Source organism: Anolis carolinensis, chromosome 6 (assembly GCF_035594765.1).
Source record: "Anolis carolinensis isolate JA03-04 chromosome 6, rAnoCar3.1.pri, whole genome shotgun sequence".
NCBI lineage: Eukaryota > Metazoa > Chordata > Lepidosauria > Squamata > Dactyloidae > Anolis > Anolis carolinensis.
This window is the reverse complement of record NC_085846.1, coordinates 30,283,561-30,301,188: the sequence shown is the minus strand read 5'-3', so window position 1 is coordinate 30,301,188 and position 17,628 is coordinate 30,283,561. Positions and strand designations below refer to the sequence as shown.

The 17,628-nt window shown below is 40.3% G+C and overlaps 1 protein-coding gene across 1 annotated transcript in view; it reads right to left on the bottom strand.

Moving 5' to 3' along the window:
* asic2 (acid sensing ion channel subunit 2) overlaps window positions 1-17,628 on the bottom strand; it is a 553,450-nt gene that overhangs the window by 247,108 nt on the left and 288,714 nt on the right. The window lies entirely within an intron of this gene.

Below are 17,628 nucleotides of genomic sequence, written 5' to 3'. Positions count from 1 at the left end.
AGTGAGCACTCTCACTTCCCCATCTTGAGAACTGGAAAAGATAGGTCAGGTTCTGACATCTGGGGACTTTTAATTGCAAATATTTATGAGAGCGACCATCACAAGATGATGTAATAGGGAGAAGGGCATGGCCATCTTAGAAATTCCAGATGTCTAACTTCAAAAATCAAAGGGACAGATCAGGAGTCAACTACAGAATGGAGCTTCAATCTTCTGGGCCAAGCTGTGGAAACCACCAGCTTTGTCTTGAACCTGCCTCCGCTGGGAAGGATGAGGGAACCCCAATGATACTACTTCCTACCAATGATACTTCCTCAGAAGGGGCTGTTTCTCTTCTTTAGAGGGCAATTTATTCTGATGGTCTCTATGCAGGCAGAAGAGTCCAGCCTAGCTGATAAAAGATAATGGCAGTTCCTTACTTTCTGCTTCCTTTTGTTGCCCAATCTTTCATTTAACATCATTTGCTCTTTACGTGCATAAGCTTATGAATGACTACATTATACTGGCATTATGCAAGCATTAGCAGTCCAGCAAAACTATAGGATTGCATTGTTTTTTCCCCCTGCTGTAATAATAATCTGTCTCAAGTTTCCCAATTTGTGTGACCGTTAAAAGGACAGAAGGAAGCATGGAGGATGGAGTGCCGAGGGCTAGCTCACCGTCCAAGCACAGAAGGACACCTCATTACCTGCTCCAAGTACAGGCTGCTAACGGCAGTCCTAGTGCCAAAGTAGCCTCAGCCTTTAATAAAAGTTTTTCCCAGAAATTTCTCAGCAGGTCTCTGGCCAGACACGGCAAAAACAGATTTTGGCAACCACCGAAGGAAACACACGTGACTCCAACATGAGTAGTCAAATTGCCCATAAGCGCCCTTTGGTACCTCACAGTGACTCAGCCCAGGAAAAGAGCTCATTTTTCTTTGTTGTGTAGCTTATGACATATGTACTCTATGTTTTCCTGCACCCCTCATTGTTTTAACCCACACAGAGCTTTCAGGAAGAAGAGAGGTTAAAATGCTATGAATGTGTTATCCAGAATGAGACGCTATCCTCTTGACTTAATTCAAAATGAACTCATGTGTCTATTCTGCGCCCTGCCATGTGCTGAGAGCGGGTTTCCAGCAGAGATATTTCTCTGCATTGTCAAATTAACAAATAAAGGATTGTGAGCTGTTTGTTACTGTCTGCTGTTCGGCTTATGATTTTGCTGTTCTAGCTCATCTCTTTTTACGATATCTGTGTGTGGATGTGTGTTGTTGAAAGAAGGCTATGCTTGTTTAATCAACTTCTGAAGCTTTTTATGGCTCTGTAGACACTGCTATAGGAGAAATCCAAGCTTAATTTTAAAAAATGCTTGCAAAACTGTGGGTTCTTTTCCCATGTAAATTTCATCTTTCATCTCTAACAATTCAAAGCTGCTTCAAGTAGAGACAAGAAACTCAAAATTCTGGGCAAGTTCTACATGTAGTAATGAAAAAAAAAACACTTGCAGGTGGAGGAAAGGCTCTCGAGACAAAGTACCCATTTAGAGCACTTACTTTAGGGGAATCAACCCCAGAACTCTCTTTCAGATGCCTTTGAGCACATGCAAAGTGAAAAACTAAGGCTGACTATACACTGTAGAATCAATGCAGTTTAGCACCACTTTAGCTCAATGCTATGAAATCCTAATACTGTAAATAAATACTGTAAATAATAAATTTGATGAGGCATCAGCATGCTTCGACAGAGAAGGTAGAAGCTCAGGATTCTATAGCATTAAGTCACAGCAGTTAAAGTGAAGTCAAAACTGCATTAATCCACAATGTAGATGCACCCAGAGTTTTAGCCCCAGATGATGGTTCCAATCCTAAAATGGTTTGAATAATAGTGCTGGTAAGTGTTTCTGAAATATACAACACTATTTTGGAGCTTGGACAGCAATAAAATAATACATACATGCCTGCATCTGTCTTGAAATATGTTGATGTAGTTGGCAAAGGATGTAACTGGCTAATTCTCTAGTTTGTAAAATAGGGTGTGGGTTCCCCCTTTTACAGCCCTCCTTACTCCTGTACAAATCAAATCAACAAGAATATTATGAAAACAGACAGCCACATTCTATCTCTCTGTCTCCCTGAGGAATGAATTTTCTAGCTAACATCCAGCACAGGATTATTTACCACAGAATGACACATGTGAGTTTTTGTTAAATAAGGTGATAAATGGAACCTTTCCACACTCCCCAAGATGCCGCAAAAGACAGGAATATCAACACATTGCATAACACATGAATGCCTGCCACTCGCTCTCAACAGCATCTGCCTTCATGAAAGGCTTTTGCCAGAGAATCCTCCCATGGGTGAAAGGAGATTTATCACACCCTGCGGTGTGGTGGCCCTTGAACTTGGCACACAGTCTAAAGCAGTCATAATATTTAATGCTGGTGTATTTGAAGATCATTGTTCAGATCCCCTTCAAACCTAGGTTTCTCCGAAAGATTTTTGCCATGAGAAGACATGATGTTTTAGAAGATGATTGTAAAACTCCATGGTTTCCTTTTGTTAACCCTTGGGCAATCCAGCAATCAGCATTTGAAGCAGGCACATCAGGAATGTAATCTAAATCTGAGTGGAACTCTTCCTTCTAATCTTTTCTTGTTGCCTAGATTTCATGGTGCTCTTTTTAAAGAAATAAAGACCAGAGCAGCTGTTCAGAAGGCAAAATGTAATCTGAGAGAAAATATCTGGAGGCACCTGTGTCAGTAATACAGCAAAATACAAGAAAATCCAAGTCCAATGGATTTTACAACTCGTTGTCTATCAGTGTCCACATGGCCAAAGAAGAGAGTGACATCTGCCTGCATCGACAACCCCTACACCATCTTAACTGACTACAAAAAGAAAATCTAGACAGTTGACTCCTTTTTAAAAATGCCTTTGACTGATGAAAAAAAACCAGTGGAACTTTGAAAACTTGCATGAGGTATTTTGTGCATCCCAATAAAGGTATCACTTGTTTTGTGGATTTTGAACACTGTTGTATCTTAATCTGGGGCTGACATGGTGTGCCACAAATGGGGAACTTCTACTGCACATCAACATGTGCATGCAGAAAGCTCTCTGTGGGTCACATAACTGAATAAAGACACACACTATAAATATAGGTGTATGCACACAGTTTTCGTGACCGTTAGTGGCTTCTGTGCTAGAGATGTCAAGACACACAAAACTAACTTTTAAGGAACTATCCAAGGAGTTGGAACTATTTGCAGGACAGGGTTCAGCATTTTGGCTGGCTCTTTGAAAGCTCAGATAAAAATCGGAAACAAATCCCTGCTACTATGAAAGCCATCAGCTGCCAGAACATTATTCATCCATTTATCTGGAAAGTGGGGTGGGATGGGGAAAAGCAAACAAATGGGGGAAACCATGGGGTTAGGGAAACTGGAGATGGGGGAAAAAATTAAGGCATGACAACAAAGCATGAACAGCTTGCTGGTCACTTGTAAAATGTCCAGGGCTAGGTTTGGTCATAGTCGTATGGAGGGTCTACAGCAGTGGTTCTCAACCTGTGGGTCCCCAAATGTTTTGGCCTTCAATTCCCAGAAATCCTAACAGCTGGTAAACTGGCTGAGATTTCTGGGAGGTGTAGGCCAAAACATCTGGGGACCCACAGGTTGAGAACTACTGGTCTACAGCTCCATAACAGAGCAGAGTTTGGACATAATGTGCTTCATGTAACCATGTTACTCATAATACTTTGGTTAGAATTCTGTTGATGACAGAAGTACATTTACATTCCCTTTTCTGGGTGTTTTCTGGCTGTTGCACAATGGACATATTCAATTCCACAAGTGTAACCTTTTTATGCAGTCCTAAATCCTATTTTTAGTTCCAGTAGAGCCAGTTAAGCTCTTGGATTCATCTATATGTTGACTCTCCTTTCAATAGTTTATTGAATAAATCCACAAGAACTAACCAATAGAATTCCAGTCATGCAACTGAATAAACCTGAATTGTGTGTAATTATTTATCAGTGCATTCAATGTTTTATTTTCTTCACTGAGATTGGAGAAACAACCAGTGAGACAACAAGAAGACACATTAACAGATACATATTTGAAGCACCATGTTGGTATATTGCAGAAGGATGATGCCGTGAAACTACCCTGCCAACACTTAAGTTATGCAAACATGGTGTTATGGGCTTGGCCATTACTTTTGAAGGTACTGGGTGGTATGACATTCCTTTTCCCATTAACTCAACCATTGGAATTCAACAATTCTTCTAGCTCCTAACTAGCAGAAGAATGAGGGCAGGTAAAGGACACAATTCTGGCCTGGATGGTTCTTCAGACAGAAACAGCAGTCGAGAAAGTAGAAGTACATTTGCCTTCTCTTTCTATATGTTTGATGTTCCATTCCAAAAGAACCCGGCATGATAGAAATGCAGCAGACACCACTGCAACTGCAGCTAGCATGATCCATGTAAGTTCTCTTTTTTAATGTTATGCTGGGAAATATGATAAAAGAGAGCTCAGCTCACTTGCTCTGTTTCTCTCATCAGTTTTCTTCTGCTTCTTTACAGCAATGATCTCATTACGTTGTGTTCTGGGAACACTACTTCCTTGGAACGGCTTCTCCAGGGATACAAAATGAAAAGATAAGTAATAACAAACAGACATCTCAGAAAGAAAAAAAAAGGGCTCAGCATCCCCACTGGAGCTATCCTCTTCTGTCATATACAGTTACCAAAGAGCGAGCACAAAGATCAAGATGCCATTTCCAACTGGAGCTGGACAACAGAGTGGTCCAGCAGGTAGATTAGTTATTGCTCTACAGAAGCAAGAAGCACTTGTGAAAACATGTCCTGAAATACTAGACAACAACACTGGCAGTTTCTCAAAGGATGACTCTGTAGAAAGGGTTTGCTGGAGGCATTAAAAAGATGTTTCCATTATGGCACTTGAATCAACTGTCATGTAATGTGGAAAAGTCTTCCTGCTGCTACCCCAAGAATAGAGGCTGTGATGAGAGCCACTAAGGACTTTGAGAAGCCTGTCATAATTGCAATGATATCTCCAATATCTCCCCATTTCCAGATGAGCTCCATGACAGTGATGACTTCCTGCAAATGGAAATACTTGAACCTGAATAGAGTGACACAGCAGTATTAAAGCTAAGCTATCTTACATATAAAAATACATATATGCACCCTGGGCCAAGATTTCTATAAGATTTGTACATACTAACTATGGGTGTGGAGAATGAAAAAAAATCTTACCCTTGTAGAGCTGTGGTTAACATCACACACTTTTCTTATGCAGTAGAAATCTAAACTCTCAAAAGTACTTGTTGGTTGCATCACCTTACCATCACTCTTCCAAATATCAAGATGGTGTGACCAACTGGGTATATCTCCCTTGATTACTTTCACATCGTGTAATGGGAAATGTATATTGTCTGTTCCCCAGTCCCAGTGAATAAAGTAGTAGTCTGAAGACACTGACAAGTAGTGATGCATTATCTAAGAAAACACAACTGCAAGTGAAATTGTTACACCTATGAAATGTGGCTTTCAGAACTATTTGAAAGGCTGTCATTTGGAAGAGGGAGCAGGCTTGTTTTCTGCTGCCCTGAATACTATGACTTGGAGCAATAGGTTCAAATTACTGGAAAGGAGATTCCACCTGAACTTTAGGAAAGACTTACTGAACACAAGATGGATGGATGATATCCTTGAAGTGACTGACTTTACCTTGAAGAAGCTGGGGGTGGTGGCGGCCGACAGGGAGCTTTGGCATTGGTTGATCCATGAGGTCACGAAGAGTCGGAAACAAATGAATGAATAAACAACAACAACTGAACGCAAGAGCTGTTCAACAATGGAACTCACTGCCTTGGAGTATGGTGGAAACTTCTTCTTTGGAGGCTTTTAAACAGAGGCTGGATGGCCATCTGTCTGGGGTGCTGGGGTCTCTGTCTGGGGTCTCTTCTAACTCTATGATTCTATGATTAGCTTAAAACACAACTGCATTTGTAAGATAATGTATGCATTTGTTTAATATCAAGAGCTGGAGTGTAGGAAATTAATCATCTCCATGAGATTTCTTGAGAAACAAGGAAAGGTTTTCTTCTCAAGGTTGCAACAAGTGATCAGAAGAGGTCTCTTTTGCCTTGAAAGAGCAAAGAAATACAGTGAAAACAAGGACAAGTGAGTATATTGATCAGAAAAAAATGAGAACAATCTTTCCAGTGCTTCTATTTTAAAAAAAAACCTTGTGCAATAAGGCAGAACCAAAGTCTATACAAAAATCATCTATGCAATTCATATTAAACTTGAACTTGCAAATGTGCACTGACTGAGAATGTGAGAAGAAGAAAAATTGAGGTTTCATGTGCTCATTTATGAGAACAAGACAAGCAAGTATTTACACTCCTAATGCCAACATAATGAGGGTCGTCGGCATCTACTGGGGTGGGGTTCCAGGAAACTCCAAGAATAGTCAGGTTCCATTAGATACAATGACACAGCAATATGGCATGCCTCACATAAAATGGAAAAATCATTCTGTTTTTTGAGTTTAAAAAAAACATTTTCAAGCCGTGGATGATTGATTGAATCAATCAGTGCAGGTTCCTGGATACAGAAGACCAACTGTACAGGTTGCACATTTAGAAATTAATGCCTTCCTTTTAAGCAGTCATTCTCAACCTGTGGGTCCCCAGGTGTTTTGACCTACAACTCTCAGAAATCCCAGCTAGTTTACCAGCTGTTAGGATTTCTGGGGTTTCCACAGGTTGAGAACCACCGCTTTAAAGAGAAATACTGTAATACCCCAGCCACCTTTGGTTTCTGAACCTGATCCAGAAATGAACTTTGACCAGGATGAAGCTTATTCTGACTTTTTACCCAGTCCACAGAGCTCTTTTCAATTACAGCTGTCAGCTGTTGATAGCTCGGGTGATTCCTTAATTGGGAGAGAAAGCGAAAATATTACTCCCATGGCTGAACCAGATGTTCTTAGTTCCCCAGAGAATGTGTCCTTCAACAGAAGGGAGTTTCTGCATCGCCAGAGATCTGAAAAACAAGGACTCCGCAGGAGTAACTGCTTGGCATTTCGAGGGGATAATGGATAGAAGGTTTTCCCTTGAGAACCTTTAGGGAGTTTGGCTTCCCTTGTTTGTGATCAATTTGGGTTCCATAAAAGTGTTTTACACCATGGACACTTTGCGGTGTCAACGTTGCTATTTCCTGAGAAAGGTTCACCGACTCTAGCTCCTGCTTCTTCCAAGCCAGGTTTCCAGATCTTGGTGGCCAAACCGAGCCGCGATTCCCGAGTAGACCCGGAGTAAGTCTATTTCCTTGCCTTGTTCCTGAACCAAGTTTGCCCTCAGCTTCATCACGTTCCTGCTTCGATATCAATAACTTTTTAATGACTTTGGACTTTGTTATTCAGTTTTGCTTCCTTGTTATTCCCCACTCAAGAACTTTCCAACAGTTTTGAGCGTGTTTCGGTTTCTGGACTTTGGACAATAATATTGGACATTTTCCTTCAGTTCTTTGGACTAATTCATACATTTCCTTAAAGGACTATTATATGCTCAACCTTTCCTCCTTTTCATTTCTGAATTTATAATTGTTTTAATAAAGATATTATATGATTATTGGTCTCTGTCTGGTTTCTAGTGCTCACACTGCCTTGGGGTGCAACAAATACAGTACTACTCATAGTTGGAAATAAGAATGTAAATCCTGAATTATTTCATTATTGCATTTGAGGACAAATCATTACATTACATTACATTACATCGTTTTCTTCTGTGGGAGAAAAGAAATATTCCACTACAGCAGTGGTTCTCAACCTGTGGGTCACCAGATATTTTGGGCTTCAACTCCCAGAAATCCTAACAGCTGATAAACTGGCTGGGATTTCTGGGAGTTGTAGGCAGACATGCCGACACAACCAGGAGGTGTCTATGGACAACCATCTCCTCGGCTTGGAAATGGAACAAGAGCACCTTCCCATGGCCAGAATTCAGCACGGCCTCCTGAAAGCTGGAGATGAAAGAGGAAGCCTTTGCTTTTGTTCTGTGTATTTGTATGTCATTGTTATTCCACTGTATTAAGGCATTGAATGTTTGCCTATCTGTGTATGTTGTAATCCGCTCTGAGTCCCTTTGGGGAGATAGAGCGGAATATAAATAAAGTGTATTATTATTATTATTATTATTATTATTATTATTATTATTATTATTATTATTATTATTATTTGACTATTGGGAAAACTGCCTACTTCCTCTTCCCACCAACCTGTAAAATAATATTCCTTCCGTCCCTAATGCAGAAGACTGTGATGAAGTCAAGTGACTTGTGTGTCTCCCCCATTAACAGCCCAAGATCCCAGTATTGATGGGCACCTTCAAGACTGCTCCTTAATCTCCCTTCTCATGGATAGTTATCTTTAAAATAGACACACTGGACAGCCCTTCAGAGGACATCCTTCGACAAAGGACTACCCTCTATAAAACATGGCACAAGGTCACTCTGATATGAGCACGTATGTAGGGCAAAAAACAGAAAGGATTAGAGCTGCTGAGAGGGAGGAATAATTGAGAAGCATTTGGAAAGAAAAAGGAAATGATACAAAGCTTCATAGACCAGCTGCAGTACTTTCTTTGCCTTTATATAATTTAAGATGACATTGATTTCCTCCTTTTTCTCTAAGTGAACACTTAGGGCTGAATTCTTCAATCTTCCATTGTGATGTAACTGCCCCCAAATCCACTGACTTTCTTTTCCATTACTCTCAGATTTACATCTGGGCAAAAAGAGGCCAGAGTCTGTCTTTTTCTCTCTCTTGTGATTTTAATCAGGTTTCAAAGAGAATGATTTCTTAAGAACATGTGCCATTGTTACTTTCAAAATGTATCTTTAGCATTGGGGGCAACACACTCTTCTTCCTCTTTTTAGAAGCCCAGTTACTATGACAACACTACGATATATTTGCATCCCCTCCCAACATTTCCTAGGAGAGAAGACGGATGCTCATTGATACTTCTAGCACTCCTCTCTTCGCACCAAGGATCATGGTTTAAGCTGCTTCTCATTCTCCAACTATTTTGTATTTCATATTTTAATAAGTGGAAAAACTATCTTGCCTTAGTGTCTCAGATATGGCTGAGTTTAGTGGTTTGAGTGTCATATGAGGACTTTAGGATACCAATGCTCGGAGATGGAAACTCATTGGTGACCTTAGGTTAAGTTAGACTCTCTCAGCCTAAGAGGAAGGCAATTGCATGGCCTCTCTGAATGGTTCTTGCCAGGAAAACCCTGATAGGTGTGGCATACATCAGAATTATCATGGAAGCACAGGAAAACAGGACATATTTCTTTATGTGCCAGATGGAAGGAATCAAAGCTTAAAAAAACTCAGGCTGGTGTTTTTAAGCAGTTAAAGTTGTAGTTCTCAACCTTCCTAATGCCGCAACCCCTTAATACAGTTCTTCATGTTGTGGTGACCCCCAACTATAAAATTATTTTCGTTGCTACTTCAGAACTGTAATTTTGCTATTGTTATGAATCATAATGCAAATATCTGATATGTAGGATGCATCTTCATTCACTGGACCAAATTTGGCACAACTAACCAATACACCCACATTTGAATACTGGTGGGGTTGGGGGAGTTGATTTTGTCATTTGGGAGTTGTAGTTGCTGCGATTTATAGTTCACCTACAATCAAAGAGCATTCTGAACCCCACCAATGATGGGATTGAACCAAACATGGCACACAGAACTCCCATGACCAACAGAAAATACTGGAAGCGTTTGGTGGGCATTGATCTTGAATTTTGGAGTTGTAGTTCACCTACCTCCAGAGAACACTGTGGACTCAAACAATGATGGATCTGGACCAAACTGCACAAGTACTCAATATAACCAAACTTGAACACTGGTGGAGCTTGGGGAAAATAGACCTTGACATTTGGAATTTAGTTGCTGGGATTTATAGTTCACCTACAATCAAAGAGCCCCTTGAACCCCACCAACGATAGAATTGTGCTAAATGTCCCACACAGAACCCCTATGACCAACAGAAAATACTGGAGGTATTTGGTAGGAATTGACAGTGATTTAATTGAGATGTAGTTCACCAACATCTGGAGAGCACCATGAATCTGAACAACTATGGGAGGATTCGCCATCTGTTTCCAAAAAGGAAGAGAAGGACAAGTGGAGAGATTATCAGCCTTTTCTGCCAAAGTGGTTCCAAAGACCATCATAAATATGTGTTTTCTGATGATCTTTGGCGACCTCTCAGACACCCCCTCATGACCCCCCCCCTCAGGGGTCCCGACCCCCAGCTTCAGAAACACTGAGTTAAAGCATTATAAGCTGGACGGATGGCATTATAACTATTTGACATATGCATTCAGGGCACTATTGCAAAAATTACAAATGCCCCTGAAACTCACCTTAAAAACCAGCCAGCCATCTCAAATGATGGAGTTCTGTCATCGTGATGAGTGGGGCACTGCAAGATGAGATAAACAGCATGCAACGGTGTGAAGAGCACAAGCAGGGATTGTCCTGTCACGGCTGTTACTTGCACTGTCACTTCTTGGTAGAAAGAAGCTGTGACATCGCACTGCAGTGTCCCACTTACTAGCACAAAACTCCATCACTCAGAATGGCCTACTAGCCTTAAAGATGGATTTCAGGAATTGGATCAGCAAGACGGAGGGCAGCTGTAATACTGCAGCTACACCTCTGATGGAGAATGTCAGCCCTGATATGTGGGAGCAACCAAAATTGACAGAATTATCTTTTTAGGCTGAGGGATGTAAGTGCTTAATTCTTCAAAGTCTGTCTCAAGGGACCTGCTAGTGGTAAATTATAGTTGCCACCTTTTTTTCCGAAGAGCTTCCTTATCTTTAGCACCCATGTGGCAGGCAGGTACAACAGTCTGTGCCATGCTGGAAATAGCTTATACCCTCTAGATTGGCCAGTGCAGAGTATGTGCTTCAGTTCATTTTGAAATGAACTGGAGGTATAACATATTGCACTCCAATTCTATTGCTTGTTGTCACCTATAATCCATAATGAACACCAACAAATGCTCCAAACATTAACTATCTGTTGTGGTGGGATTTGTCCATACTTAAAATACTTTTTTTAGATTTAAAAAGTCAGAATAAAAATAGAATATAACAATCTGATTTTTCCAAGTTTGAACTGCAGTGTGCCACCGAAATTAAATAAATCCCTGCATACCCCAGCCCTGCCACACACGCCACTTCTAACATAGCCTGTATGTATCATTTCTAGGGAAATCATTTCTAGTCTTATTCAAAACATTACTGATCAATTCTCTCACATTGAGAAAGAGTTTTGCTTTGTATTTATTTTTGAATTAGAGTTCCTAGATTACCAAGGCAACATGGCCAGTGGTCAAGCAGGCTGGGACTTCTATTGTAGAACTGCTCTGGCTCTGAGACCATCTTTCTGCCTGGTCCCCCTCCTTGTCAGCCTCTCAGTCAATTAGCTTCCCTCGCCACCTGCCTGTCCATCTCCATGTTCTCTGCCTCCATCCACATTTTAACACAAATGGCTCACACTGAGATGCTTCTTCAAAGTCTGATTAGCTACAATCAAGCAATTCCATCTCTTCTGAAGTCTCAAATTACTCTTGCCTGGAGCTGCCACAGCCAAGGTACATGGCTGCCATAATTCTGAAGTTCCTTTGTAGGCTTAAAAACAAAGGAATATAGTTGGGCACAACAACATGTACCATGCTGTGAAGAAATGCATTTGCCTTTGGAAACTTGCATTTGTCCATTTTGAATAGGATTTTTCTAGCAGGTTAGAAGTATTACTACATAAGTACATCTTGAAAGAAATCATAATGTGACTGCCAACTGTGACTAAGGATTTTTATACCTGTCTGACCAGGAGCCTCCAGTGGTGCAGTGGCTTAAACCCTTGTGTTGGCAGGACTGATGACTTGAAGGTTGGGTTGCTGACCTGAAGGTTGCCAGTTCGAATCCAACTTGGGGAGAGCACGGATGAACTCCCTCTATCAGCTCCAGCTCCACACGGGAACATGAGAGAAGCCTCCCAAGGATGGTAAAAACATCAAAAACATCCAGGCATCCCCTGGGCAATGTCCTTGCAAAGGGCCAATTCTCTTATACCAGAAGCAACTTGCAGTTTTTCAAGTCGCTCCTGACACGAAAAAAAAAACTTGTCTAACTACTTACACCACATTTATCACTTGCTGCAGACAAGGCAGATGTGATATCCAGTTTTAAATATGATAATTCAATAGGTATTCATAGAATCATAGAATCATAGAGTTGGAAGAGACCTCATGGGCCATCCAGTCCAACCCTCTGTCAAGAAGCAGGAAAATTTCATTCAAAGCACCCCTGACAGATGGCCATCCAGCCTCTGTTTAAAAGCCTCCAAAGAAGCAGTCCCGACCATACTCCAGGACAGAGAGTTCCACTGCTGAACAGCTCTCACCGTGAGGAAGTTCTTCCTAATGTTCAGGTGGAATCTCCTTTTCCTGTAGTTTGAAGCTATTGTTCCACGTCCTAGTCTCCAGAGCAGCAGAAAACAAGCTTGCTCCCTCCTCCCTATAACTTCCCCTCACATATTTATGCATGGCCATCATGTCTCGTCTCAGACTTCTCTTCTGCAGGCTAAACATGCCCAGCTCTTTAAGCCAGTCTTCATGGGGCTTGTTCTCCACACCCATGATTATTTTAGTCACCCTTTTTAGTCTGGACACATTCCAGCTTGTCAACATCTCCCTTAAATTGCGGTGCCCAGAATTGGACACAGTATTCAGGAGTGGTCTAACCAAGGTAGAATAGAAGGGTAGCATTACTTCCTTGGATCTAGACGCTATGCTCCAGGGAAGTCATGCTACCCCTCTATTGTGCCTATTCTCTGCTGTCCTCAGTCAAAAAGAGCCAGGGTAGTGGCCATCTGGCATGGCTTTACATTTTGATTTGGGGAAGGGCAGGGGAATGGTGCCACCAGACTGAAAGATGGGAGTACTGTGCACCACATCTCACTCCACCAACTCAATATTGAGATACTCATACAGACTGTTTTGATTCTCTCTCATGGACTTCATCCAGTACTAGACAATTCTACTGTTAAGTGGATTTCTAATTGGTTAAGTGACTAAGCATCCAAATGCAAAGGTTGCTCTACTGGTCGCTTCTTCATCCTGGAAAGAAGTGACGAGTGGAGTGCCGCAGGGTTCGATCCTGGGCCTGGTTCTGTTCAACATCTTTATTAATGACTTGGATGAAGGTTTAAAAGGACATACTTATCAAGTTTGCAGATGACACCAAATAATACTCCAGAAGACATAATTTGAATTGAAAAGGATCGTAACAGATTAGAGAGTTGGGTCAAAACTAAGTTAAGCATGAGCCAACAGTGTGATATAGCATCTAATAAAGCCAAAGGGGTTTTGGGTTCAATCAAAAGGATAATAGTGTTTAAATCAATTTGAAATGATTGTTAATTTCTGTATGTTGTTGTTTTTATGTACATTTGTGTGTCATTTATTTTATAAGTGCTCATGTATTGTATTTTATGTGTTGTGTGGCACCATCATGTGCTACTTTGTAAGCAGCCCCAAGTTCCTTTGGGAGATGGTGGCGGGGTATAAATAAAGTTGTTATTATTTTGCCTAAACTTGCACTCCCACCCAGCATGGATAGGAACAAATATTTCAATGTACAGTAGAGTCTCACTTATCCAACATAAACGGGCCGGCAGAACGTTGGATAAGTGAATATGTTGGATAATAAGGAGAGATTAAGAAAAAGCCTATTAAACATCAAAATAGGTTATGCTTTTACAAATTAAGCACCAAAACATCATGTTATACAACAAATTTGACAGAAAAAGTAGTTCATTACACATTAATGCTATGTAGTAATTACTGTATTTATGAATTTAGCACTAAAATATCATGATATATTGAATACATTGACTACAAAAATGCGTTGGATAATCCAGAACGTTGGATAAGTGAGTGTTGGATAAGTGAGACTCTACTGTATTAACTGTCTGTTAGAGTTGAATTTATCAATATTGCAAGAGGCAATAAAACCAAGTAATACTCAACATTTTGCTTTGCCCCAAATGATATTTATTATATGCAGGCATATTTCAATGTTTTCTCATGTTGTAGAAACATCTCCCACCCTCTACAGTAACCACTAATAAAGTGTTTAGTTCTTGATCGAGTAAACACTCTTTGGGCTGCCGTCTGAACTACTGTGTAGCATAAAAGATTGATCTAGGCGTGCAAGTTGCTGTTCCGCTAGCAGTGAGATGGCACAGCTGCTGTTTTGTTTAGTGTTAATCCCTTCCCTCTGTTAACATAATTGTCTCTTTAAAAGAGCTCCCAGTGTGGGCCTGAATTAAAGATTATCATCATGGATTTAGCAAAAGTGATTTTATTTTATTTCGCTTATGCATTTATGAGCTACTTTTTCCCAAAACAGGTTGGGGAGGGGATAAGGAACTCACACAAAGGTTACATACAATAAAGACACCATCCTCTTTATTATTTTGCATCATAACATTACTCTCTATGCTGTTGGTCAGCCTCAAAGCTTTGCAATAATCCTGAACACCTTTCTTGCACATATTTGAAAATTGTCATTTGATTGTACATGTGCACTCCTCTGTTTTACTGTTCACCGACTGTGATCCCATTACATTTTATTGGTATTAGAGTTATTAACTAGGATTTTTAGAATAATGAAGATAGGGTAATGCATTTTGTAAATAAATAAATGAATATTTACTCTGTTGTCATATAATGGTATTTCTTCTCTAGTCCCTCAACTACCACTTTAAACCTGTGCTTTCTGGCCTTGCTCACCTTCCTTCCTTGCTTTTCTCTTTTCTCGGCAGTGATGCTGCCTTAAGTGATAACAGATTTCTGCTTCTGGAAGCATGGCGATTTTCGTCACATGTATTTACATTTATCCTTCTTTATTTTATGGTAGGCCACTTCCCTTATTACAAAGTCTGACTGATAAAGAATTTAACAAGGGAAACCACACAAATTGAAATGTTTAATTGCATAGAATACACATTTCTCTTCATGTCTAGTTTGGCACTCATTGATCTTGCTTTGGTCCAAAATTCACTATGACAATAATTTACCTCTCCTTGTATTCTATCTATTGCCTCTCTTCCATTTGCTCCACTGACTTCTGCTCTTTTTCTGTACAACATTCAAACTCCATCTTCACAGCAGTCCTCTCTCTTCCCAAAGCCTGATGCAAAATGACTGGCTTGAAACTGATTGTCTAAAAGCCACTTCCCCCTTAGACTTTAATATTCCTTCTCCTCCAGCATTGACACTAATAGGAGATAAATGAGCATATCACTTTTGGGCTGCCATACTTTTTTGCCCTTCTTGGGGTGTATGGAGGCAATGTGAGAGCTTTGCATCTTTTTATTGCTTTGCACTTGCAAACGTTTTTAATATAGCTCCTAATTTTTTCAGTCATCATACTAGGAAAAGAGAACTAGTTTTCCATCTACACCAGTTGATCTTTCAGCCAGCTTAGCCAGGGCTTCCAGGATTCTTCCATGGCTGTAAAATCTACCCTGCCAACAGGGTTCATCTCTGGCATTGAAGTAGAAATTTCACAAAAACATATTAACTGTTGGTGAATTGCAGAGATGGGCTGTAGATTGCAGCCTAAATCTATAATCCCATGTAACCATTTCTGGAAATAATCCTTATTGATTACTATAGGCATAAAATGAAATGAATGTAAATGAAACAGGAACTATAAAGCTATAATCCCACAATATATTTTCCTGTGATGAAGCTTCCTGAAATACAGGGAAAAATTGCTTCTCAGAAAATAGGAATTGTACTGTAAACAGAAGGGGAGATGCATATATTAGTTGAAATGAATTCTTTACTGATCCATTTCCCCCACTTTTATTGCTCACTCTGATTGTGCTTCACTTCTGCTAATATCTTAGCAAGCTAGACATTGACATTGGTAGTGATGAGACCTAAAACAGTATCAGAGGGCAAGGGAAAATATTTCCTTTATTTGTATTTTATACTAGGAAATAGTCTCAATTTATAAATCGTTACTATATAACTATACACACAAATACAGAAATATACATATAGCTGTATGTATGTAAATGCTTCCTCAGTGCCATTATTGTACCCCTTTCTTGGCCATACAGAGATTTAGATTGCAGAAATGCTAAATTCCGGGATTTTATTTATTTATTTATTGCTTATGTTAATTTGTAACAAAAAAAAACCAGAGCAGTTGTAAAACTGTGTAGGGTAGGTGAGGAAAAAGATATTTCAATGACGCCTACCCAAACAGGATGTAAACAACTTCCCTTGCCTTTGCATATACAAAGACAAATCTACAAAGAAGAACATCTATGGACCTACGTGGAAGAGGTATTTTAGAAGATGTCTACTGCCATAGAAGGGAAGGTTACTGTAGCTGACCACACTGGAAAAATTGGACTATTTTGTTGATCAAGCTAACAAGCAACAGGGATCGTGTAGACAAAGACACATACATGTCACAATCCTGAAGTTAGTTTAAAACCAGAATCTTGTGTTATCAGCAAAGCAGGGGTGAAGCAATAATTTGGGCTCCAAACAGAGAGCTTAACTTCTAATTCTGTGCAGATTGGCCATGTCAAGAGTGATCATGCTTCTGATGTGATAGATCTAGCATTGCAGGTTCCCTAGCAGTAGCAAAAGGTGGAACTTCCATCCAAAGTTGTATCCAGGGACACAGTTTTACCTGTATTTGGTTGCACAAATAATCCAGAGCTCTGAGCGTACATTGAGGCTGCCATCACTGCTATTTCACTGGGCAAAAGCAACTCCCTGGCAGAGTCTTTCTGGCAATTTCACTTCTGGTGAGATCACAACAGAGTTCCTAGCCATGTAACCAGCAAGAACTACATTACTAGCAAGGCTCTGTTGGGGAGACCTTTCTGGAAACACATCATGGACATATCAGGCATGTGGACACTGGATCTGGCCATATCTCAAAAACACCAGATCACTTCAGAGCTTTCTGGAATAAATTCTGGTTCTCCTTGTTCCTAAGTAATGGCTGGAAGCAACACTTCTGTTGTGAAATCAGCCAGACACCATATTGACTCTATGCAGCAGTTGCAAGATGAATCCACTTTACTTGAGCCATGTTGACATGGCCTTTGTCTATTCATGATACAGTCAGCTTTTCTATTACCAATGAGGTGACTTTGCTTCATTCTCCCTCTTTCCTGCACTATAGAAAGACATATGTAAACATAAACATCACCTGAAGCCTCTTGGGTTTCAGAATCCCAACTCTCATCAAACACAAGCAGCACACTTTTGGATCAAGGATGATGCAAGTGGTACTCCAGCAGAGTGGAAGAAGTTTTTCTATACCTGATAGAAGGATTGGTGTCATATAATCACAACATCCTGCTCCAAGACACAGAAAATCCATTTTATGTGAGTTGTAATGCCCAGGAAAAAAATGCATGCAGTAGTCTGATTTTTATGCTGGGTTAATTTGATGGATGCCATTCATGGGCACAAAAAGATCC